This window comes from Nuphar pumila, chromosome 3, assembly GCF_984573655.1.
Source record: "Nuphar pumila chromosome 3, dmNupPumi1.hap1.1, whole genome shotgun sequence".
Taxonomy (NCBI): domain Eukaryota; kingdom Viridiplantae; phylum Streptophyta; class Magnoliopsida; order Nymphaeales; family Nymphaeaceae; genus Nuphar; species Nuphar pumila.
Genome location: NC_143251.1, coordinates 91,916,706 through 91,942,905, shown reverse-complemented (window position 1 = coordinate 91,942,905; position 26,200 = coordinate 91,916,706). Strand labels below are relative to the sequence as shown.

At 34.3% G+C, this 26,200-nt stretch overlaps 1 pseudogene; it reads left to right on the top strand.

The window, feature by feature from the left end:
• Positions 1-22,845, top strand: LOC149843129 (serine/threonine-protein phosphatase PP1-like; annotated as a pseudogene).
• The last annotated feature ends 3,355 nt before the right edge of the window (positions 22,846-26,200 follow it).

Sequence of the window (26,200 nt, the reverse complement as noted above, 5' to 3'; positions counted from 1 at the left end):
ATGGAGTTCTACCAGTATAGAACTATATCTTCAAGCCAAATGGGTGAGAAACTCAAGAAGGAACGTCACCCTCTCTCTAGAAGACCAAAAAAAAAGAAGAGAAGAGAGGAAAAGGAAAGGAAAAAAGAAAAAGTAGGAAGAAGAAGAAGGAGATGATCTCCTTCCGTTCAGATCATCTAACGTATACTTTTGGTTCTTTTTCATCTCCAATCGAATGTATGGGTTCTTCTATTGATTCGAACGAGGTGATATAGCCTAAATTAAGTTTATGTGATGTTTTTGAGTGGAAAGAAAGAAAGAAAAAGAAAAGAAAAAGAAAAGGAGAAAATCTAATTCGTAAAGATTATATATATATATATATATATATATATATATATATATATATATATATATATATATATATATATATATATATATATATATATATATATAGAGAGAGAGAGAGAGAGAGAGAGAGAGAGAGAGAGAGAGAGACGAGTTCTATTTTCTTGGTTTGATCAACTTTCCTATAGTATTTAGTTTTGAAAATTTTGTATTATTTTGATTACATAGTGGTCGAATTATTTGAATCAGAACCAAATATGCATGTACTATATGTTATCAATTTTCCCTGTTCATGTCTATGATATGGCTGTTATGAAGTTGTTTGATGCGGCGTATGGGCTGGCATCAAAACAACCATGAAATTTTGGTTTTTGATCTATGTTAGCATTATGTCAGAAACTTTTTTGGTATGCTATCTTGATTAGGCTAAATATTAATTTGTTCTTAATACTGTCATATGATCTATTATCATACTGATAAATGTGTTATATAAATGAGTTATATAGTTAAAAATAAGGAGCTGGCGGTTTTGAAAAATAGAGTGCCTTTTTTTATGAAGAGGGCAAGAGAAAAAGAGAGAGAAGAACGAGATACCGAGGGAGAGAGAAAAGAGGTTGTATAAAATTTCTGGGTTGAGGAGGTGCTACCAACTTTTGATCAAGAGATTGTTGTGAGGTCAATCTGTGGTCTGATTGAGCTGAAACTTGGTTAGCTTGTTTATGACGTATGACTCTTCAATTTGAACGATGGAGATCGTGATTGGTTCTCTTTGTCAACAGATTTTTATGTAGTCATTGGGCCACCATTCTTGATGAGAACTCTTTAATCCTCTCTTGGCTCATTGTAGTTAGTCTTGAGATACTTGTGGTTATATGCCCTTAGTTTTAACTAGAGAGAACTTGTAAGTGCTGATTACTTTGAGAATACTGAAGAAGTTTGATGGACTATGATCATGTGGTTTTTTTTTTACTCTTCATTTTGAGGAATTTTTTCACGTTAAAAATCGTTGTGTTATGTGTGTGATTATTGTGGTTTGATCTCTTTATAGAGGACTTTTGTTATTTGCCCATATAGTTGCTCTACTTGTTTGTTTCTTACCAGGTTCACACAAGAGAAGAGAAGTGAAGTGTTGTTGTTGTTAGGGTTTGATCTTTTGTTAAAGTATGGTTATCAACCTTTTAAAGGCTTGGGAAAGAGCGAAGGTGGTAGACTAGAACTTATCATCCCTATTCGTTATTCAGTGAACGCAGCATTGGGATTCACAAGTAGGAGATCTAACAAACAAATTGTTTCCGTCAAGGGGACAAATTAAAAGTTGCAATGCCAATGTTTTCTTGCTGTCTTCTTTTTGTTTAGTCGCTTTGTTGGGACAATATAGTCCCAATTCCTTTTTTTTGCACTCTTCTTAGTTTGTCACTTTGCTGGGACAATGTAGTCCCAAGTTGTTTGTCAACATTTATCCTTATTTATCAATAAATGGCTAATTTCTCTTCGTATTTTTGGTGTCCATCTCCTTTATGTTTATTTGCCTGTGTGATTTATTACCATTCTTCATTTCTCTTACAAGATGGCTTTTGGGGTTTGCGGTTTCTCCTAAAGCCTGTCTTTTCTTTTTAGGTCCTTCAAAATGTCTCCCAAATCAATAAGAAAGCTCGTTGTCAATCCTAATCTTCCTCGAAATACTTTGTCTCCCATTGTTTTAATGTGGGTAGCAATCCACTAGATAAAGGCAAAAACAAAAGTCAGCAGAACAACGTAGCAGTCAAGGGAGCCTACAGAGTATGACCCAACTATCCAAGAGTTGCCAGAGTTTGCTCAGATTAAAAGGCAAGATGAACTATCTTCTTTGATCAAGGATCCAATAAAATATATCAATATTGGTTTAAAAGACAATCTGAAAATCCTCAAGATTGATACTAGCCTGAATGCAGATGAGAAGGAGAGGCCCATTCATTTCCTTAAAGAACATCAGGAGGTTTTCACTTGGAGTTATAAAGATATGCCAGGTTTGGACCCCAAATTGGTTAAGCATCGTCTTATTTGAAAGCCAAACTTCAAGTCAATCAAACAAAAGCTAAGGAAATTGGACCCCCAAATTAAGCCACAAGTTAAAGGACTTGAGGATTTGTTAAAGGCAGTATTCATCTGAACTATTGATTATCCTAACTGGTTGGCAAATATTGTTGCAGTTTCCAAGAAGAACGACAAGGTTTGAATCTGCATTGACTTCAGGGACCTTAATAAGGCTACTTTGAAGGATGATTATCCACTCCCCAATATTTATCTTTTGATCGATAACACGGTAGGTCGTGCCATCTTTTCTTTTATGAATGAATATTCTGGTTATAATCATATCAAGTTGGCTATTTGAGATCAGTCAAAAACATCTTTTACTATGCCCTGAGAAACGTTTTGTTACACAATGATGTCGTTTGGACTTAAGAATGTTAGGGCAACTTATCAAAGTGAAATGACAGTCATTTCAAGAATGAAAGGATGAAGATCTTTTGTTCAAAATTCAAGATTTATCATCATTTTTGAGCTCTTTATTATCCTCAAGGGAATGGTCAGGCAGAAGCCACTAATAAAATCCTGATCTACATCTTGGAAAGAACCGTTGAGACGGGCTGTGATTGGCATGAGAAAATCTATTATGCACTTTGGGCATATCGAACTACCATTCGGATTCCAACCAATGTTACTCCTGCAGAACTTCTTTATGGGACCGAGGTGGTATTACCTCTTCATGTTCAAAAGCCTGCTCTCAAATTTGCATTACTTCTAAAATTACTACTTGATCAATATCAGCAATAGAGGTTGGTACAACTTGATCTACTAGACGAAAGAAGACTCAAGGCAATTGAACATGCTCAAGCCTATCGTCAGAGGATAGCCCGACAGTATGCCAAGTCTATTATCGAAAGAAGATTCTGAGTTAATAATCTGGTCCTCAGGTCGACAACTCATCTCAAGCACCGCTTGTGTGGCAAATGGTTATCGAATTGGGAAGGTCCTTATGTGGTTAAGGAAATGATATCCCACAATGCGTATCGTCTAATCAATGCAAATGGGGTGGAGTTGCTGGATCCTATCAATGCTCTACATTTGAAGAAGTTTTATACCTGAATGTCTATGTTATCTTTTGTATTCTTCAAAGTTCTTCCTTCAATGGCAATGATCATTTATCCTTCTTTCTTTTGTCCAACATCCCTTTCCTTCGCTATACTGGGGCATCTTTTATTATAAAACTTTGTTTTCACCCAGAACACCTTGTGTACAAGCAAGATCGAGAGATTCTTTTATCATCAACTTTCAAGGCATCATGATGTCTTGTAATCAACTTCCTTTCCTGCCCATTCAGGATAAGGGATAATCTTGAGACCATCCATAGGAGCGATAGGGCTACCTATAGGGTTTTGTCCAAAATCGTGAACCTTTTTAGGTCAAGGGGGTGAAATAAATTTTTTTTGCAAAGTCCCCATCATGGTCACAAAGAGCTTTCAAAGTATCGGTCTTTTTCAAATTCAACCTTTGGGTTGAGCCTCTTTTTATCAAAACTAGTTTTCATCGGTCTTTTCTAAATCAACCCTCAGGTAGAGCTTCTTTTGTAAAAACTAGTTTTCACTGGTCTTTTCTAAATCAACCTTTGGGTTGAGCTTTGTATTACCAAAACTAGTTTTCCACCGGTCTTCTAAATTCAATCTTCATGTTGAATCTTTCATCAAATCCAGCTTTTAAACCGGTCTTTTCCAATTCAATTTTCAGGTTGATCTTTTTATCAAATCCAACTTCTTTTCAAAATTCAACCTTCGGGTTGATCTTTTTGTCAATTCTAATCTTTTTCGAAAGTCTCACCTCTGGGTTGAACCAGTTCTCAAATTGGCTCAATACTCTATTTATTTTCCACCTTTTGCAAGAACCCTTTCATAGTAAGAGTTTGAAGAGAACTCGTTTCTTTGCGAAGTTGCTTGCAAAACAACTACCCTTTTATTTTACACAAAGAACCCTTTTTCCAGGGAGAGTTTCGACGGGAACTTGTACTTTGTGGCCCCTTTGTTAACTTGTTTTGGCCTCCCCTTCATTGAGGATCTCTACTTGGGAGAGTACAATGGAACTCGCTCCTCTATGGTCACTTTCAACTTTTATTATTGGCTACTTTGCAAAAAGAGAAGCCTAAGATTAGGGAGTTTTGATGAAAAACTTCATTTCTCTTTAAAAGATCCATTTTGCAAACACCTTATCTTTAGGGAAAAGAGGAGTCTTCTTGTTTCACACCCGTTCAGATAAGGTGTAAACCTAAGCCTCTCTTTAAAGAAAGAGAGGTCCAACCTTCATTTTATTCAAGGAATTCATCAATTTGATATCAAATAAGTCTTTTCATAAAGGATCACAGGATTTGTTGCCAATATGTTACCAGGAATATCTGTTGATTTCAAAAGTTTTATTCATTTCACAAAGGTTCACCTCGAACTACCTCTTGTATTCTTTTAAAAGGGTGAAACTTCTGTGAGATAAGGAGAAAATTCAAGTTTTTCTTGTTGATCAACTAAAAGGGATGAAGGAAATATTCTCAGTATGGTCGACAGAGGAAAAATTCAATGACGTTGAGAAGCCATAAATAAATTGATATTGATTATAGCAATAAAACATTTTTAAAGGTCGTTCTTTTGACAATAAGGCAGTGAAAATATCCTGTGTGGTGTAGAACCCACTCCATTTCTCCTGGATTGGAAACTCCATGTCGATGAAGGAATCATATAGGATGGAAATACCTATGGGATTGACTTGTTTACCCCTCACTTGACTGTATAGGAGATTTGCCCATGTACGAGGCCAGATCTCAATGACATCAGGTAATATTAAGTAAGTTTGTTCTTCGCTGATGACAAACCTGTGTAGAGTTCAGCATGTAAGTGAAGGTTTGTGTTTGTTGTGAGTTTTCAACTGATATAAAGCTGGTGACAAACCTGTGTAGAGTTCAACATGTAAGTGAAGGTTTGTGTTTGCTGTGATTTTCCAACTTATACGAAGCTGGTGACAAACCTGTGTAGAGTTCAACATGTAAGTGAAGGTTTGTGTTTGCTGTGAGTTTTCAACTGATATAAAGCTAGTGACAAACCTGTGTAGAGTTCAGCATGTAAGTGAAGGTTTGTGTTTGCTGTGAGTTTTCAACTGATATAAAGCTGGTGACAGATCCGTGGGGAGTTCAACTTGCGGGCAGAGGATAGCATCGCCGATTTGCAACCTTTCCTGTGATAACTTTCAGTACAGAAAGTGTTATACACCTAGGGTATTGATTCTCCAGCCATTTCCCCTGTCACCCAGTATCTCTAGCATCCTACGAGATGCTAACATCTCCTGGGCATTCAAATAGCGTTTCACCTGTAGCAGCCCAGGGGCTGATGTTATTCCACTAGCATTAAACCATAGCCCATGAGCTATCACCACCCCATTATCATCTTCTTGCAACCCAACACGTTCACACATTGACTATGTTGGCAACAACATTTGTCCAGCATAGCACCCTGTCATAAGTACTGCGTCCCCATCTTTCACTTCCAAAGAGCATCACAAAACTGAGTTTTTTTTAGTGATTCACAGAGAAACACTGTGTCTTCTCTTCCTCATGGCAGTTCACCAAAAGAACTGCCATAAACTGTGATTTCTCACAGTGGTTCACAAAAAGCCACTATTTCCATAATAGCTCATCACAACCAGCTATGGCTGTTACATGTCATGATGGTTCACCTTGGACCATCCTGGCCCTTGCCTTCACTCATTGCATATAGATGTTCATTTAACTATGGCATTGCCTATATATATATACATATATATACCTATATATATGTACATTTTCTAACAAATGCAGGGTAGGCCATATTCCTTTCTCATTCAAATATGAGTAAAGCATCTTGTGTAAGATTTGGAATAGTCATTTACATTCACATTTTTTAATTTCCTTTTTGTGCTAATTCTATCTTGCAGGGACATGAGAAAAGCTTGAATTAGAAATTTTCGATTCCAGTGTTGTAATAAGTTAGATATTAATGAAAATTCTACATTTCCAGTCTTAGATTAGAATGGACGAGCATGTAAATAACATTTGTTTCATTATTCTCCTTTATTTCTGAAAATTCACAAATGGGAACACAAATGGCACATGCACCATTCTAATAGGAGGTGATTAAATCCTAAGTTGACGATTTACATCAATGGTCATAGTCAGGATGTGAACAAAACTTAAAATTTTTATCTTTTATGGAATAACATTGGATCCACACTGGATCTCTTTCTAAAAATCATCATATTTTTAAATATTTTCTTCTTTTATCAGAGTTTAACTTAAAATTAACTCAAAATATATATATCAATGGCCATAGTCAGGATATATTGAGAGTTAATTTCATTTTAAACTCTATAAAAGCACAAAAATATGTTTTATTCTTCACCTGAATTCAAATATGATTATTATATAATACATTCAATGACCACAGTCAGGGATGTATTATATCTTTAATCTTATTTTAATTCACTTAAGGAATGAAATATGATTTTCAAATCCAATTTCAAATTTCTTAAGTTCATTCATCATTCAGGGCAAAATTACATCATATTTTCAAAATTCTCTTTCGAAAATCCAAGTGATTTTGAGTATCTTCTTCATTTTTCAAATCAATCCTTATTTATAGATTCAAATTCAATTCTATCTCATTTTCAAGATTCACCATTCGATTTCAAGTCCAATTTGACTTTGAAATTTCAAATTCATTTTGTATTTAAACTTCAATTTCCAATTTAAATCAAATTTCAAAGTTTAAATCAACTTTGAAATTCCAAAATTCATTTTCAAGATTCAAATTCAAATTCAAGTCAATATCTCAAAATCAATTTCAAAATTCAATTTAAAATTTGAAATTTCTGATTCATCTTCTGATTTTAAAACTCAATCTTTAAAATCAAGTTTGTTCTTTGTCTTCAAAGTTTTGATATCCAAATCCAAGATCAAAATTTGAGATTGATTCTGAATCTCAAAATTCAAATTTTCTCAAGTTTTAAAATCAATTTGGGTTTGCAAAAAACCCAGATCCATCTTCAAAAATCCCACTTGGATTTTCAAGATCCAATTCAAAAATTAGGATCTGATCCATTCTAGGTTCCAGATTCCGGATCCAATCCAATCTTGGATCTTAGACATCAGATCCAAATTCCATTCTAGGTTCCAGATTCCGGATCCAATCCGATCTTGGATCTCAGACATCAGATCCAAATTCCATTTTAGGTTCCAGATTCCGGATCCAATCCAATCTTGGATCTTAGACTTCAGATCCAATTCAATTTAGAAACTCAGAATCCGGATCCAACCCCATTTCGGATCTCATATCCAATTCAATCTTGGATACTAGACTTCAGATCAAAATTTCATTTTCAAATCTAATTCCAACTCTCAATTTTCAAAGCCAATTTCAAATCTATTTCTCAAGTCTAAATCCAAATTCAATTCCTATTTTGATTCTTGAAAATCGATCCCAATTCAAGGTCCATTATGACTTTGAAAAATCATTCTTATTTTTCAAAAATGCCAATTCTAAATTCTTTCTCTCTCCAAATCCTGATCATTCCAAAACTTGGAAATTCAAGTCGCTTCCTCCCGATCCATTTCAAATCCTGAATTGGATTCAAAATCTAAGATCAAATTCAATCCTTTGGATCATTTCTTCACTCCATTATCAAGTTCATCTTAGAAAACTTGGAAATTTTCAAAACATTTTCTCAAAAAGAGCATACATCTTTGTATTCACACAAGCATGTTTCTTTATGCATTTAGACTTAGAATAAATTCTTAGATGATATTTTAGCAAAGCAAAAAGGCATAAATTTGATCCTTGGTTTGATTACCTCTGGTAAAGGCGCCAGGAACAGTCAAACCTCGTATCGACAAGCGAATCCCATCTCTCCATTTTTTCCGTAGATTTTCAAAACGAAGGCGAGTGATTTTAGAACACATTTTTCAAAATCTTGGTCAGATGAGACCTTGGAAAATAGTTCCTCTCTCTTCTTCCTTTTCTCGTTCTCTTCTTCTTTTCTATCTTTTATTCCCCTTCAAAAAGGAAATAGAGGTTAGAAAGGCGAAGAGAAAGGAAAAGAGGAACGAGAGGAAAATTTTTGCATGATCACACAATCCCTTTAGCATAGTGTAGGAGTCTAGCCCCTAGGACCATTCCAATTTAGGTGTCATTTTACCAAAAAAACTACAATTTTTCTCCTAGATAACCCTAGATCCTTGTTAGTTAGGCCCAACCAAACTCATTATAAGCTTAGAAGAGCTAGAATATTAATCATTTCAAGCTCTTCTGAACTCACAATGAATAGACTTTGTTCATCGCAACTAAATTTGGTTTATTTAATATGAAATAAGCTCATTTCTAGTTCAAATTCAATCCAATTGTCTTAGAGTTAGTCAATTTCAGTTGATCCTATTCTTTTGTATTTAACTTGAGCTCATTAGGAGTTCAAGTGGTCCAATTTCAGTTCTAACTTATTTTCCCACATTGTTGGAGTTCATTTTTAGCTCAATTCAACTAGAATTGAACTAACCCTAGTTAACTTACATAGGATTTAGTTTGTTTAAGCTCTAGATTAGTTCATCTTAGTTTAGTTGATTGTCGTTTCAGTTCAAACCCAGTGTTTTTTTTAATACACCTAGTACACTCTTATTGTTTACTTCACTCTATAGTGAATTTCTCACCATTTCTCTTAGAATTGTGTCTACTTCAATCATCTGGTCTAGGAGTCTAGTTGAGATAGTGTCTTCTTAGTTTACCTGAGTTCAGTAACCTCAGAACCCTGTTCAAGCCAGTTCAAACCCTGTTTTTCTAAGAGTCACTCTTTACTCTACAATTTGACCCACCTTGTGAGTCATTTAGACGATCATTTTGGTCAATTTCTAAGCCATGGGTAATTTCTAATCTAGACTCAAACCAATTCTTTTATCTAATACTATATCCATATATGAGATCCAACCCATGTTTCAATCGGGACATCGAATACCTGATCTGATCCAATATTGGATCTGATGTCCAGTATCCATTTTCTATTCTAGACCGGGATCTTTTTATCCAGTTCACTTTGTTATCTGTATCCAGGGTCCATTTTGTCTTCAGATATAGATCTCTACATTAGATATCCTGGGTCCACTCATCACATTCACTATCTGGGATCCATTTTTATATTTCTATCCAATATCCAGGACCCATCTCCACCATCTTATCTTGATTTAGGATCCACTTCTATAAGCTCATCATTGATCCAATATTCATTTTATCTACCTTATCATGTCCATGATCCATTTTTAAAAGTTTATCTTTGATCTAGGATCTCTCCACCATTTTTAAGCATGGATCATGGTCATTGTCTGAGATCTAAATCCATTTGCCATTTGAAACTTTAGATCCAGATCTGGATTCAAATTTTCGCTTCTGATCCAGTCTTCAATCTAGGTTCAAAAGATGTTTAAAGTCTCTTTAAATCTGAATCTAGTGCTTTTACATCTCAACATTTGGTATTTTGAAATACCTTTCTAAAAAAAAAAAACAATGGGCACCAGACCTAGATCCAGATCGAATTTTGATTTGGATTTTGTTAGGTTTGGATCTCAAATTGGATCTTAGATCCAATCCAAACTAGATAAGGCCTACCTCGGTGGCATCACCTCTATATTATTATCCTCATTTTGTTTTCTTATTTTAGATAATTAGTTGATTTAGGATTGTGTCTTTGCTTTTTAACCTTTTATTATTGAATGTTAGGAATTTTTAGCTATTTTACCAATCTAGATGGGACCCACTTAGGTGGCACCACACCTAGAGTCTTCTAGTTCCTAGTTTCTTTTTTTATATAATTTTACTTTGGTAAGTGTATTATACAAAATATGTTTATTTTCTATTTTTTTTAGTGTTTTGCTTCATGTGGAGTTATACTTAGGCTGAAAAGGAAAAAAATCAAAAGTGATCCAAAATAGACCCCACTAAGGAGGTCGACTCCTCTAATCTTTTCTATTTTTGCTTTGCTAATTATTTGCTAATTAGTTTTAGGAAATATGGGACCTACTAGAGAGTTTTTCCTTTTCCTCTAACTCTCTCTCTATAAAAAGGACTCAAGGGAGGAGGGACGTCCAGGAGGTTTTCTCTATTCTTTTTTTCAGTTTCTTTCTCTCCCTCTTCCTTCATAAGTGTCTCCCTCCTCTAGTTCTTCTTTTTTCTTCCTTCTTCCTTTCTTTATGTTTCTTCTCTTCCTCTTGGGTCGTTGCAAGGATGAAAGAGAAAAAGGATCTGTTGTAATATTCGATCGATCCAGCCACCATCAAGAAACCGGCCAACCCTTTTTATCTTTCAAGAATAGTCGGTGCTTTATCCAAGCAACGTAGATCTAGGTAACTCTTTTCCTTCTTATTTTCTCTCTGTATTTTATTTGGTTATAGTGTTGCATTATTGTCTTACAACCACGAGAAGGCTAGAATTTGGTTGCTTATAGGCCGAGTCTCTCTTTTCAACGACTATAACAAAATATGTTCTATGCATTAGTGGGAACACCCCAATTTTTTTTAAAAATTCAAAAATTCTCTTTTTGCCCCTAGCCCCCATCTTCTAAATAATTGGGTCAACTTCTGATCAAATTCTAATCATTTCTCGAATTCACTGATTGAAAATCTGAAATCCAAATTCAATTTCTCATATTTGACCCAATCTCGGATCCTGATCGAGTATCCAAATCCAGTTCTAAGCTTGATTCTCCGTTTTTCAAAATTCAAAAATACAAAATCCATTTCTTAAATGGCTCAGACATTTCATTCAGATCCAATACTCATTTGGACATGCTCATTTCATTTCCTAAATTTCGAGATACAATCTCGATATTTTCTCAAAATCTCGGATCTAGATCAGTTCTGAAAATCCAATTTTCACAAATTCTTCTTTTGTAAAATCCTTAATTTTTAAAGCAAAATATTTTATAAAAATTCTTAAAAACTCCATCTGGATCCTCCCCCTTGTATTTCTTTGGTTTTTCTTTCAAAAACTTGAAAAAAAAGAATTTTTTTAAGAAAGTAGTTGTTGCCCTCCCCTTTTGAATTTTTTTTGTAAAGGGACCTTCTTTTTTAAAATATTCAAAATACAAGGGGCCCCTGTTGTAAAATTTGTAACGGTTTTCTCTTATAAAACCATCGCAGAGGAGGGTCAAAGGGATCCTTGGAACCCATTCGATCTTCCTCATCTACCAAGTCCCTCTTGATCCCTCCATTGTTTCTCCTTCTCCTTCTTTTCCCCCTTCCCCTTTTCTTCTTCTTCTTCTTTCATCCTCTGTTCTCTTCCCAATAGGCTGAAGGAAGTCGACCTTACAGTAGAGAGTCGTGGTAAGTAACTATTTCATCTCCTTCCTTATCTTTCTGTGAACTTGTGTCTTGAGCATTTTTTTTTTATTATTTCCTGGATTTCCTCATTTTCTTTTTCTTTATGTACGTTGTTATTTTCTTCCTGTCATTTTCCATTATCATTAAAGCATGGTATGCAACATCAATCTGCCTATAGCAGAGTTGATATGCATCGTGCAATAAAATTTTTAGCCCCTTTGTTGGCTACATTCTTTCCATCATTGTTTTCAGCCCCTTTGTTGGGATCCATACATTTCATTTTTTTTCCGTTACTCATTTTTTAGCAGCATGTTATTACAATTCTGTGCATTTTTTTTTGAGTTTGATATACTTCCTTATCTCATCGGCTGCTCAAACTGTTACGCCACTGAAGTCGTACATGATACTTCAAGTACAAGGTTTTGATGATGAACAAGTGAAATTAACTGCATTTCAGCTAAGGCGATGAAGAAAGATGACAAACATTGAAGAATTCGATGAAGAATCTTTGAAGACTAGTGTGCAAATGTTAAATTTATTTAAAGTCTTAGATTCTTGTAAGAGTCTTACTTAGAGTGCATATTTCGATTGCATTTCACCTAAAAACTCTTTAGAAATTTTTTTCTAAAAGAACCCTTCATGAAAATCTTTTTAGAAAACTCTTTTTCTTAAATTTTTGTGTTTATTAGTCGACCAATAGACTCACCAGTCGACTAATCCTTTCGCGCCATATTTTCTAAAAAGTCATTTTTGTCAAATTAGTCAACCAAAGGTTTTATCAGTCGACTGGACAGAATGTCTGTTTTCTGAAAAATTTAGTAGCAGTCGACTAATGACTTTATCAGTCGACTGGACAGAACATGTGTTTTCTGGAAATTTAGCAGCAGTCGACTAATGCTTTTATCAGTCGACCGGACATAACATATGTTTTTCAGAAGATTTTAACAGCAGTCGAGTGAAAGGTTTTTCAGTCTACTGATGATATAATCAGTCGACTAATTTTATCTCTAGTCAACTAAGTTTCAAAAGTTCAAATTTTCAAACAGCTCGATTAACAGATCAGTCGACCGACGATAACTGTCAGTCTACTAATAACTAACTATTAGTCGACTAACTACTGTTCCAGTCGACTAATTTTGCCATTTTTCCTGAAACTTTAAAAAGGTGTGTCTTTTTATTTTTTAAACGTTTTGATCGTTCAAAATGGACTATTTTGACACCCTTTCATACCCTCAACGTATGAAAACTTTCAACTATAAATATGAGTGCATTTTACACTCAAAAGCACTTTAATTCAATCAATTTGAATCAATTACTCTTTGCTTTTCACTCATATTCATTTTCTCACTCGCGTGATATTTTTCACTTCAGTTTTTCACTCAAATTCCTTTGAGAGATAGTGAATTCGTGAGTAGAGTATTTCAACAACCTCAAAAGCCAATTGCATCTCATTTGCATTCAAAAGAAGGGCTCATAGGTTGTATTGTAAGTTGTTACTTAATTTCTGTAAAAAGAAAGGACTCCTTGGTTTAAAGGAGTTGTTTGCTTTCAGTAGGTGTGTTACTGAAAGTGGAACCCGATTTGGTCTGTGTATGATCTTGTAGTTACACAAGGTTGATAGTGGAAATCTCAAGCGGGTTTTGCTTGGGGACTGGATGTAGGTCGGGAAAGACCGAACCAGGATAAATTATTGTGTTCTTTGTGTGTTTGCTTTGTGAATTGCAAAATCCATCAAAATTCCGCAGACAATTTTTATAAGCACTATTCACCCCCCCTCTAGTGCTCGTTGCCTTGATCCTACTGCACTTTCATTTGGTATCAGAGCAGGTTTGCTATTATTTTGATTTGATCATCTAGCATGGCAACTACAACATCTCAACACAAAGAAGGATGGTCCTCTGTTCGTCCTCCTCTCTTCGACAGAACAAACTATGGATACTGGAAAGTGAGAATGACAATATTCTTGCAATCCATGGATCTCGAAATTTGAAGAGTTGTTTCAGATAAGTACCAAACTCCATCAACTGATTTCAGCCGATGGACCGATGAAGAAAAGAAGACTGCTTTACTTAATGTCAAAGCTATGAATGCATTGTATTGTGTCGTTGACAAGGTAGAGTTCAATCGCATCTCTCAATGCTCTACAGCAAATGAAATATGACATACTTTTCTCGTGACTCACGAAGGTACGTCAAAGGTAAATGAATCTAAAATTGCTTCTTTAGTTCATAAATTTGAATTGTTTAAAATGATGCAAAATGAATATATATCGAACATGGTAACAAGAATGACCGATATAACTAACACTCTGAAATCCCTTGAAAAAGAATATTCACAAGTGGATTTAGTTAGAAAGATCCTAAGGTGTTTAACTCCTGAATGGGAGAGAAAAACCACTTTTATTGAAGAGACAAATGATTTAAACACTCTCACTCTTGAAGATTTGATTGGTAACCTAATGGCATATGAAGTCCAACTTCAAGACAGACAAGAAGAAGAACCCAAGAAGAAATCTCGTGCTTTAAAGGTTACTTCTGACTCTGAAAATTCAGAAGAAGAAGAAGATGAAGATATAGCCCTCATTACAAGGCAATTCAGAAGATTCATCAAAAAGGGAAGATTCATCAAAAAGGGAAGATTTCAAAGAAAGGTAAAGAAAACGGATTCTTCCAATCCCAATGAAGTCAAGTGCTTTAACTGCAAAAAGGCAGGACATATCAAGAAAGATTGTCCTCTTCTCAAAATCAAGTCCAAGGACAAATTCAAGAAGAAAAAAGCATTTCAAGCATGTTGGGATGATAGTGACTCCTCTTTCGATGAAGAATCAAATGAAGAAGTTGCCAACATGTATTTTGTAGCACAAGATGATTCAGTAAGTCAATTTGACTATGATGATTTATTAGAAGCATTCAATGATTTATATGCTAAATTTAAGAGTCTAAGTTCTAAAAACAAAGAGTCAAAAACTGAAAATTTAACTCTTGACTCTCAAAACAAAGTGTTACTTCAAGAGATAAAAGATCTCAAGAAGGAAAACTCTTGTCAAGCATTTGAGATAAAAGAAATTGGAACAAGAACCAATCTCTTACAAAAAGAAATAACTAGTCTAAAAGAAAAATCAAATGATCTTCTTTCTATAGTGACCAAATTCACAAATGGTCGAGAGAATCTAGAAAGACTTCTTAGTTCTTAAAGATGTTCGGTTAATAAAATCGGATTGGGATATAACTTCTTTGATACTCAAAATAGACCAAACTATGTTGTGAAAAATCAAATACAATATTCTCAACCATTTGTTCAAAGAACTAAATTTTTTAGTAGAAATGCATCTAATCATGAAACTTATAATGCTTATAAGCCTAGACATGATTACTCTAGAAATGCTAAAGCTTGTTATAGAAAGAATATTTTTTATCAAAGGAAACCAAAATCCAAATGGATATGGGTTCCTAAGACTAACTCTCATAGACCCGAAAATAGAAAGGGGTCAAATGCTTTGTCTTCTAATTTTGTTGTAGGTACACAAAATAAGGAGCAAATGGATATTGGACAACGGTTGTTTCAAACATATGACTGAAAGGCCAGACTTATTTTCCACCCTCCAAAATAAGGATGGAGGAACCGTCACCTTTGGTGACAATAACAAGGTAAAAGTAATAGGTATTGGTAATATTTGTAATCCAAAATTTCCCTTGATAGAAAATGTTCTTTTAGTAGATGGTTTAATGCATAATTTATTATCTATTAGTCAATTATGTGATAAAGGTTTTCATGTTTCTTTTGAAAATGATTTATGCTTAATTTCTGATTTTCAATCTAAAAAGATCATTTTTAAAGGTAAAAGAAGGAACAATGTGTATGAACTATATCTAGATGAGTTACACACTTTTAATGAAAAATGTCTTATTGTTTCAAATGAAATTCAATGGTTATGGCACACGAGACTTGGACATGTTAATTTTAAAATTATTTTAAAGTTATCCAAGAATGATCTTGTAAGAGGCCTACCTAGAATACCATATAAGAAAGATCACTTATGTGCTGCTTGCCAAAGGGGTAAACAAATCAAGAGTTCTTTTAAAGCAAAAGATATTGTTTCAACAAAACGTCCTCTTGAACTTTTACATTTAGATCTATTTGGACCATCTAGAATTCAAAGTTTGAATGGTAGCAAATATGCTTTTGTTATAGTAAATGATTATTCTCGGTTTACATGGGTGATTTTTCTAAAAAGCAAAAATGATGCTTTTTCAGAATTTTCTAAACTTTGTAGAAGAATTACAAATGAAAAATCTACATCTATAATTAAAATTCGTAGTGATCATGGTGGTGAATTTGAAAATGAATCTTTTCTAAAGTTTTGTGATTTACATGGTATATCTCACAACTTTGCTTTTCCTAGAGAGTGGTATGAAAGACTACAAAATTTTCTAGAAAAATCTGGTTTTTCCATTGGTCGGGTAGACTCCACTTTATTTATTAAAAATCTTAATTCAGATATTCTTATTATGCAAATTTATGTTGATGACATAATATTTGGTTCTACTAATGATTCTCTTTGTAAAGAATTTGCTAAAGCTATGCAGGAAGAGTTTGAAATGAGCTTGATGGGAAAATTAAACTACTTCCTTGGACTTCAAATAAAGCAAACTGAAGAAGGAATCTTCATCAATCAGGCTAAATATACAAAAGAACTTCTCAAGATATTTGGGATGGACTCATCGAAATCAAGAAGAAATCCTATAAGTACAACTACTTCTCTTGATAAAGATGAAAATGGCAAAAATGTAGATATTAAGCTCTACAGAGGTATGATCGGATCTCTATTATACTTAACTGCTAGTCGACCTGATATAATGTTTAGTGTTTGTATGTGTGCAAGATTTCAAGCTAATCCAAAGGAATCTCATTTAACTACAGTAAAACAAATTCTTCGATATTTGAAAGATACATCAGACTTTGGTTTGTTTTACCCAAAATCACCTTCCTTTGATTTAGTTTCATATAGTGATGCAGATTTTGCATGAAGTAAATCTGATCGCAAGAGTACTAGCGGAACTAGTCATTTCTTAGGAAATTTCTTAGTCTCTTGGTTTAGTAAAAAGCAAAATTCAGTGTCACTCTCAACAACTGAAGCAGAATATATAGCGGCTAGTTTAGCGTGTTCACAAGTACTATGGATGAAACAGACCTTAAAAGACTTTGGTTTGAATTACTCCATAACAATTATTTATTGTGATAACACTAGTGCTATAAATCTTTCGAAAAATCCTGTTTAACACTCAAGAACTAAGCATATTGAAGTTAGACATCATTTCTTAAGAGATCATATGTTAAAAGGAGATATTTCGTTAAATTTTATTTTCACTAAAGAACAACATGCCGATATCTTCACTAAACCACTTAAAAATGAAGATTTTATGAGAATTAGGAGAGAACTAGGCATTTGCTCATTTTTGGATTTATAAAATATTGATTTTTTTTTTTAAATCTCAAAATCGCACTATATTAGTCGACTGATAAAATTCTAGTCGACTGATGCTTTTAAATTTTTTTGAAAGAGTCGCACATTATTAGTCGACCGATAAAATTTTAGTCGACTATTTTTTTTAAAAATTTTAACTAAAGGTACCCGATACCCCTTTGTTTTTTTTTAACACCCGATTTTTTTTAAAAGGGCATCGTTTCATTTTTTTTACACTTTTTTGTTTTTCTTAAAAAATGAAACCCTTTGAAAAACGAAACCCTCTCTCTCTCACCCTTGGATTTTTTTTCTCTCTTCCGAAAAACCCTCAGAGTGTCGTTCGAACCTCTCCTCGCCGGAATCCTTTGGCCGTGACAGGGAAACACCAGAATCCTCTTGCAGTAACCGACGCATCTTCAGATCTCGCCGAAATCCTCTTGCCGTGATGGTGCATCTTCAGTCCCCGCCGGAATCCCCTTGTGGCAGCCTCCTCGCATCTGCCGTCATCCACCGCGGACTCCTCCTTGTCTATTCACTGTTTCTGTTGCATTGGTTCTCCTTCACAACGCCGGACAACATCTTCCTTCTGCCGTAAGTCATTTGGAAGCCAACATCATTCTCTGCAACTAATTTTTTAGGTAAATCTGTTTTAACCATGCCTCATTCGAAGACTGCATCTGCAAAAGGTTTAGGTTCTCTTCCTCCTACACCTCCTTCAAGACATGGATTTTCTCTCAGATTACTCTGAAATCCTCTTTTATATGATACTTTTGGATCGATTTCTGCACTACCTATTTTACCAAGCCGAAATGTACTGTTTCACATGTTTTCTTCTTACAAAATAAGAGAATTATTTCCAGGAATTTCACATCTTTTTGATGCCTGTGCAGACACCCTTCATTATCCTTTTCTGATTCACTTGTTTTACACAAATTTACAAATTGATCATGAAACTGAAGTTCTTTCCTCTCTTGTTCGTGATGTTGAAATTGAGTTTGATTCTAAACTACTTAAAGAAATCCTAGAAATTTCACCTTCAGACACTCTTTTCAATACTGTTGAACTAAATGATAAAGAATTTTTTAACATACTAATCTTCAAACTCGTGCACACATTGCTGGAAGAATCCTTGCCAACAATGTTCTACCTAAAACTGGTTCTTTTGATTACTATTCCACAAATCTCTCTATGGCTTTTTATGTTTTATTTGACAATATTTCTGTAAATTGGGCCAATGTGTATTTTACTAATTTATGGAAACAAAAACCATTTCTTCCTTATGGATGTCTTCTAACTCGTATTTTCAGACATTTCAAAGTTCCCTTAACTAATAAAAAATATATTAAGCAAAAAGAGTTCTTTGATCAAACTATTTTTAAATGAATGAAAATTAAATATCTGCATCCTTTAAATGTTAATCAAACTGAACCATTTGATCCTACTGAACCATCAATTTCTGAACCCTCACCATCTTCTACGACACCTTCATCTCAAGCAAAACGAAAGAAATTTTCTACAAGTCAAGACAATGATGAAGTTTTGCAGCGATTGGAAGCTTTGGAGTCAACGCACTTTTCATGAAGATGTGACTCAACAACTTTCTTCGATTCAGAAAGATGTTACTGCAATCAAGGACTTGCTCAACTCACTTTTCTGATCTTTATTTTCTGTCTTTACTGAACTTTAATACTTTATGGGTTGTAATATTTTAAACTTGTATTTACATTTTGCTTATGCTATTTCTGCCCTTGCTCTTTTTTATTATGACAAAGGGGGAGAAAAAGATAGAACTTGGTATCTCTTGGTAGACAACATGATGGAACTTGCAGGAGAAAAAGACTTGGTGTCTCTTGGTAGACAACATGATGAAACTTGCAGGAGAAAAAGATAGATCTTGCATGAGAAATGAGAAATTACGAGAAAAAGATAGAAAAGATAGACCATGCATGACGTAATGATGGAAATGCAATCCAATCAATATGTGATATATGTGCTTTGAATGTACTAACTTTTAATGTTTTGCAGCATATTGATAGGGGGAGTAAAATCTCCATCTATGCATCTAAATGCTTCATCTTTGATTAAGTTTGTCATCATCAAAAAGGGGGAGATTGTTACGCCACTGAAGCTGTACATGATACTTCAAGTACAAGGTTTTGATGATGAACAAGTGAAATTAACTACATTTCAGCTAAGGCGATAAAGAAAAATGACAAGCATTGAAGAATTCGATGAAGAATCTTTGAAGACTAGTGTGCAAATGTTAAATTTATTTAAAGTCTTAGATTCTTGTAAGAGCCTTACGTAGAGTGCATATTTCGATTGCATTTCACCTAAAAAGTCTTTAGAAAAACTTTTCTAAAAGAACCCTTCATGAAAATCTTTTTAGAAAACTCTTTTTCTTAAATTTTTGTGTTTATTAGTCGACCAATAGACTCACCAGTCGACTAATCCTTTCGCGCCATATTTTTTAAAAAGTCATTTTTGTCAAATTAGTCAACCAAAGGTTTTATCAGTCGACTGGACAGAATGTCTGTTTTCTGAAAAATTTAGCAGCAGTCGACTAATGACTTTATCAGTCAACTAGACAGAACATGTGTTTTCTGGAAATTTAGCAGCAGTCGACTAATGCTTTTATCAGTCGACCGGACAGAACATATGTTTTTCAAAAGATTTTAACAGCAGTCGACTGAAAGGTTTCTCAGTCTACTGATGATATAATCAGTCAACTAATTTTATCTCTAGTCGACTAAGTTTCAAAAGTTCAAATTTTCAAACGGCTCGATTAACAGATCAGTCGATCGACGATAACTGTCAGTCTACTAATAACTAACTATTAGTCAACTAACTACTGTTTCAGTCGACTAATTTTGTCGTTTTTCTTGAAACTTTAAAAAGGCGTATCTTTTCATTTTTCAAACGTTTTGATCGTTCAAAATGGACTGTTTTGACACCCTTTCATACACTCAACGTATGAAAACTTTCAACTATCAATATGAGTGCATTTTACACTCAAAAGCACTTCAATTCAATCAATTTGAATCAATTACTCTTTGTTTTTCACTCATATTCATTTTCTCACTCACGTGATATTTTTCACTTCACTTTTTTACTCAAATTCCTTTGAGAGATAGTGAATTCGTGAGTAGAGTATTTCAACAACCTCAAAAGCCAATTGCATCTCATTTGCATTCAAAAGAAGGGTTCATAGGTTGTATTGTAAGTTGTTACTTATTTTCTGTAAAAAGAAAGGACTCCTTGGTTTAAAGGAGTTGTTTGCTTTCAGTAGGTGTGTTACTGAAAGTGAGACCTGATTTGGTCTGTGTATGATCTTGTAGTTACACAAGGTTGATAGTGGAAATATCAAGTGGGTTTTGCTTGGGGACTGGATGTAGGTCGGGAAAGATCAAACCAGGATAAATTATTGTGTTCTTTGTGTGTTTGCTTTGTGAATTGCAAAATCCATCAAAATTTCGCAGACAATTTTTAAAAGCACTATTCACCCCCCCTCTAGTGCTCATTGCCTCGATCCTACTGCACTTTCACAAACATCTCTTTGTTGATCTCATTATCATCAATTTCCTGTTTCACTCTGATTGGTTGTTTGCCTTCGATTTCCTGTTTCGATAGTATTTTATGGTATTTTGTTCACCATATTTCATTCATTGCATTGTGCTCCCCTTTCATTGCTTGTCTTTAGCATATATAGTGTCACTGTTATCATCCTCTGCAAATAGTTAATACATGTTGCGGTGGATTTCTTATAGCATCAATCCATTCAACATCATGTTATTATTTTTTTTTCTTTTCTTTCTGCAATCATAACGTGCTGAAGGTCATCAGATTGCTGTTGATCATTGCTGATCTGCATTGTATAGCAAGCATTGAGCGTTGCTCATTAGCGCATTTCATTGTTTATTTAGTTCAGAGTCCCTTTGTGGTGGTTCAACAGTATGAATTAACTAATTCAGATCTCGTCTGAATACCTTTTGATTAGCATATTCTGGCTTTGCTTTAGTGATTGGAGTTCAAATGTGGTGAAACCTTTTATCACTTGTGGACTTAATATCTATATACTTGTGATTTGGTTATGAGTGTTTGTACCCTGCATATCCTTGAGCCTACATCTATTACAGTGTACCATTTGTTCCCCGTTCTACTGGGTAACATCGTCTGCAATTCTCTCACCCTTGGCCAGAGTGACAGAGAATGATACATGAAGAGATATGTTTTGGTTGGGGGCTGCAGAGGATGAACTGTTGGTGCTGTGTCTCCTCTCTAGAGTTGGGGCTATTCATTTTTTTTTACAGAGGATTTACTTCTACCATCGATGCAAGACTTTCCACCTTCATAAATAATAGTTTCTCCATCACCTAATGCTTTTATGAACATCAACTATGGATTGCTTAGTTTTCACAGATTGTTTCAACTTCCTGCCTGTAGTTGCTCTAATTGATAAAAAAAAAATTAATACTCTGCATGTATGACAGTCTTTCCCCTGATTTGAATAATTTTAGAAATCTAAGCCATCCAGCTGATGTCCCAGACACTGGCTAGCCGTGTGATCTCTTGTGATCTGGTCCAAGTAAAGATGTCTAGGGATAGGGAATGAATGACAGGGGTGTTTCCTATACCTTTGGCCCTGATAGGGTTTTAGAGTTTCTGCAGAAGCATGATCTCGATCTCACTTGTTGTGCTCACCAGATTATGGAAGATGGTTATGAATTCTTTGCTGACAGACAATTTGTAATAATATTCTCAGCATCCAACTATTGTGGCAAGTTTGATGACGTCGATACTATGCTGAGTACATATGAAACTCTAATGTGCTCTTTTCAAATGCTAAAGTTTGCAAAAAAGAAATCAAAGTTTCCTTATGGAAATTTAAGTGCTACAATAGCAGAGCAGTTACCTTTTTTTTTTTCCTTCTTCCTTGTGGTGTTAAGTTGTTTCTTTTCATTCCTCTTGACTGTTGAATGTTCATGTTATTAGTCATTTTGCACAGATATTGTACTCTGGTTTAGTATCTACTGTTGCCACGGGTTCTACAAATATCAATTTGAGCCAAGCACTGGCTCTTCATAAATTATTCTTAAAGAACGATGCATTTGGTCTTTTAGGTCTGATTTTTGCATCTATCTTAGTACCTTGTTTTAAATATAGTCACTTATGCACACCATGCTATATGCAATCATAAAAGCATCCTGTATATCATATCTTAATATGTTGAGATCAACTGATCAAAGTTGTGTCGATCTCAGTTAACTAAGGCTGTCGGAGTTCACTGATTTGTCAAGTAAAAATCCATGGTTCATTGTACAAAGTATATATTCATTTATTCGAAGAATCAATTTTCTGAACTGGTATGAAACATTCTTTTGCATATGCTGTTCTAAACATAGACCTTGGATCGTTAAAGAACACATGTTCCAACAATCAAATTTGCCTCCATTCCATTTCCTACATCATTGCTGAACATTTTACAATTACCAGCACATGTGCACCTGTTAATGTATATTACACGGTATCTGCTGCATCAGTATCTTCCCCTGCTGTAACACCTTCATGTCTCCTGTGCATTCACAACACAGCAGCCCTATGGGCTGCTGTGATCTTCTGTACCTTCTTCGCCACACTTTGCACCTCACACTAGCACCTCACCTTTCAAAATGCACCACCAACACTTCACTTCTTTATCTTCACTAACATATCACTACCTTCATACACCTACACGTGCTGCATTCACATATTCTTCATTTTCATATAGGCCACACAACATATCTGTGGCATTTTTGCACATCAACCAATGCACAAAACCTGCTGTCATCACAACACCACATTCACTTCTTCACCTCCTATCATCTCTGCACATCACAACAACAATACTGCACCACCCACAACACCTTCACTTCTTCCCCTACTGCACCTGCATCCACACCCTTGCTGTACCTGTATGATCACCTTCACTTTCTCCAAACATTTGCTGTCATCACCACATCATCCATTGCATGTCCTTTGCACGTCCACTGAATCATCCTTACCTGCATCTATGCATTCACTATCACTCCACTCCACTGCTGTAATACCTTGTCATGTACACCTACAGCAGCACCTATACTCCAACATATCGCTTTGCACCATTCACTGCACCACAACACTCCACTTGGTACATTCATTGCATAGCAATCATCTCCTGCATCTTATACATTACATCACCTTCATTCCCTTCATTTGCTGCATTTGCACCATCCTATATGGATATCATTGGCCTATGTTTCCTGCACTCCTCATTCATGACATGTTGTCATTGACATCCATAGTAGCCCATGGGGCTGCTATAATTTCATTGGAATATGCATATACACTTATATATGTATCCTTTTCATTGGCATATGCATATGCACCTGTATATATATTTCCTTCATCAACATATGCATGTATATGCATTTCTTTCGTTAGTACTAGCATATACATTTGCACATACATGCCCTTCATTAATATAGATATCACACTTAGCCATAAGCATATAGGTTTTGACATGATACTTTCCATTTTCCTTTATATTTGCATTTTGCTTTGTGCTAACTCATTTCTTTGCAAGAAAATCATGAAGAGTTTAGATTGCTTTTCTAGATTAGGGAATTTGAATTCCAATATTTAAGATTGTAATAATTCTATGTTAATGAGAATTTTATCTTTTTAGCTTAGAATAGAATGTATGAGCATATAGATCTCATAATTGCCTGTGACATCTCATTCTTATTTTTATTTCAAAAATCCACGAATGGCACGTGCACTTTTCTAATAAGAGGTAAATAATTCTAAGTAAATGATTCACATTTATGGACATAATCAAAATGTGAACAATACTTAAGATTTTTATCTTTTATGGAATAACATTTGACCTCCGCTTAGGTCTCTTTTGAAAATCATCATATTTGTCTGAAATATTCCTTTCTTCCTTTATCAAAATTTATTATGTGAATTAACTTAAGATATATTTGTGGCCATAATCATGGATATATTAAAAGTTAATTTCATTTTAAATCCTATAAAGGCACAAAAATTTATTTTATTCTTTATTAGAATTCAAATATAGATTAGATTATAATATACTTGTGACCATAGTCATGAATGTATTATGATTTAATCTTATTTCAATTCTATTAAAGAATAAAATATGCTTTTAAATTCCAATCTTTAAATAAATTTTAAAGGATTCATCATTTAGGATAGAATTGCATTCCTTTTCAAATTATTTTTCAAGTTATTTTCCAAATTTCAAGTGATTTTTGAGATAAATTTTCAAATACAGTTTCAAAATCATTTTCAACTTTCATTTACAAATTCAAATTCATCTTTTCAATTCCATTTAGTTCTAAATCTTATTTCAAAATTCCAACTTTCAATTCTGAATTTCACCTTTCTGAATTCCATATATTTCATCCAAATTCATTATTTTCATTTTTGAATTCTAGTTCAAATCATGAGTTTTAATTCAACTTTAAATCAAAGTTTTGAAATTTAATTTGAGATTCCAAATTGAATTTTGAGATTTACTTTGAAATTTGGTCCAATTTTCAAATTCTCTTCTGATTTCAAATTTCAAACTTGAATTCAAATTCTATTCTAAATCCAAAGTTTATTTTAAATTTTCAATTTCTAAATTCATTCTTATGTTCCAATTTCAACTTCAATTTCAGGATCTGACTTTAATTTCGAGTTTCAAATTCCAATTTGAATCTAATTTCCATTCTAACTTTAAATTTCAATTTCCAATTCCTAAATTCAATCTTGAATTCCAATTTCAAAGCCTGATTTCAATTAGAATTTAATTTCAAATCTCAAGATCAAAATTTTCAATTTCATGATTCTATTTCCCTTTCAAAATTCTGATTTATCAATTTCAAAATTCCAAATCCAGTCCTTATTTTTCTAATTTCATTCTTTTCTAAATTTATTTTCAATTTCAAATCTTCCTTCTTCAATTCAAATTTTAATCTATTTTAAATGTTTGATCTCAGTTAGGATTTCAACTTCCAAAATTTCCTTTTCAAATCACAAATTCATTTCAAATTCCAAGTTTAGATTCAAATTTCAGTTTTTCAAAACAAGTTCAATTTTTGAACCATTTTTTCAAAGACGTTTTCAAAACTTGTTTGAAAATCCCTTGGAATATCCAAATTTCTGAAATATTTTCAAAAGCATGAATCATATCTCAAATCATCATTTTCAAAGTTCATTGCACAAGCATGATTTAATGTGCCTCTAGGATTTTCAGAATAATCATTTAGACAAATTTAGATAAAGTAAAAGGCATTGATTCGATCCTTGGTTTGATTATCCCTGGTAAAGGCGCCTGGAATGGTTGAACCTCGTACCGACAAGCGAATCTTGTCTCTCCATTTTCTCGTAAATTTTTTAAAAATAGAAGCAAGTAAAATTTCAAATCTTTTTCAAATAAAGGTCAAGTGAGACCTTGCAAAGAGTTTCCTTCCTTCTTTCTTTCTCTTCTTTCTTTTGGGTGTTGTGGGTGTGTACTATGGCGAGTCTGGCACATAAATTGGTGAAGCCAGAGTGTACATCGGGGAATCAGATGAGGGTGAGTAGGTGGGCGAAGCATTGCCCGGAGCACCTGTTGGGTGAGGTAGTAACCCATCCATCATAGGTAGTCCTAAAGCATATGGGACTAAGGACATTGTGTCCTCACATTCCTGTGTTGTTGATGTTGTTATGTCATACGCCTCTTTGAGGTGATAGGCATCCATTGTGTGCCATGTTTCTCCACAAAAGACACATTGTTCCTGAACATCCAGGGGGATTTCTTCCTCCAGTGAGCCCGGCGCAGTTTGCTGGTTAATCTGCATATGCGAAGGTGTGTGCTCGTTCTCTCAAAAATACATTGCTGCCCATGTCGCAGCTAAGGGTGCTTGGTAGACGGTTGGAAGTGCAACACCACAAGCATCAGTGAAGGTGAGTGGGGGTGGCCGGTTAGCCCAATAATCCAT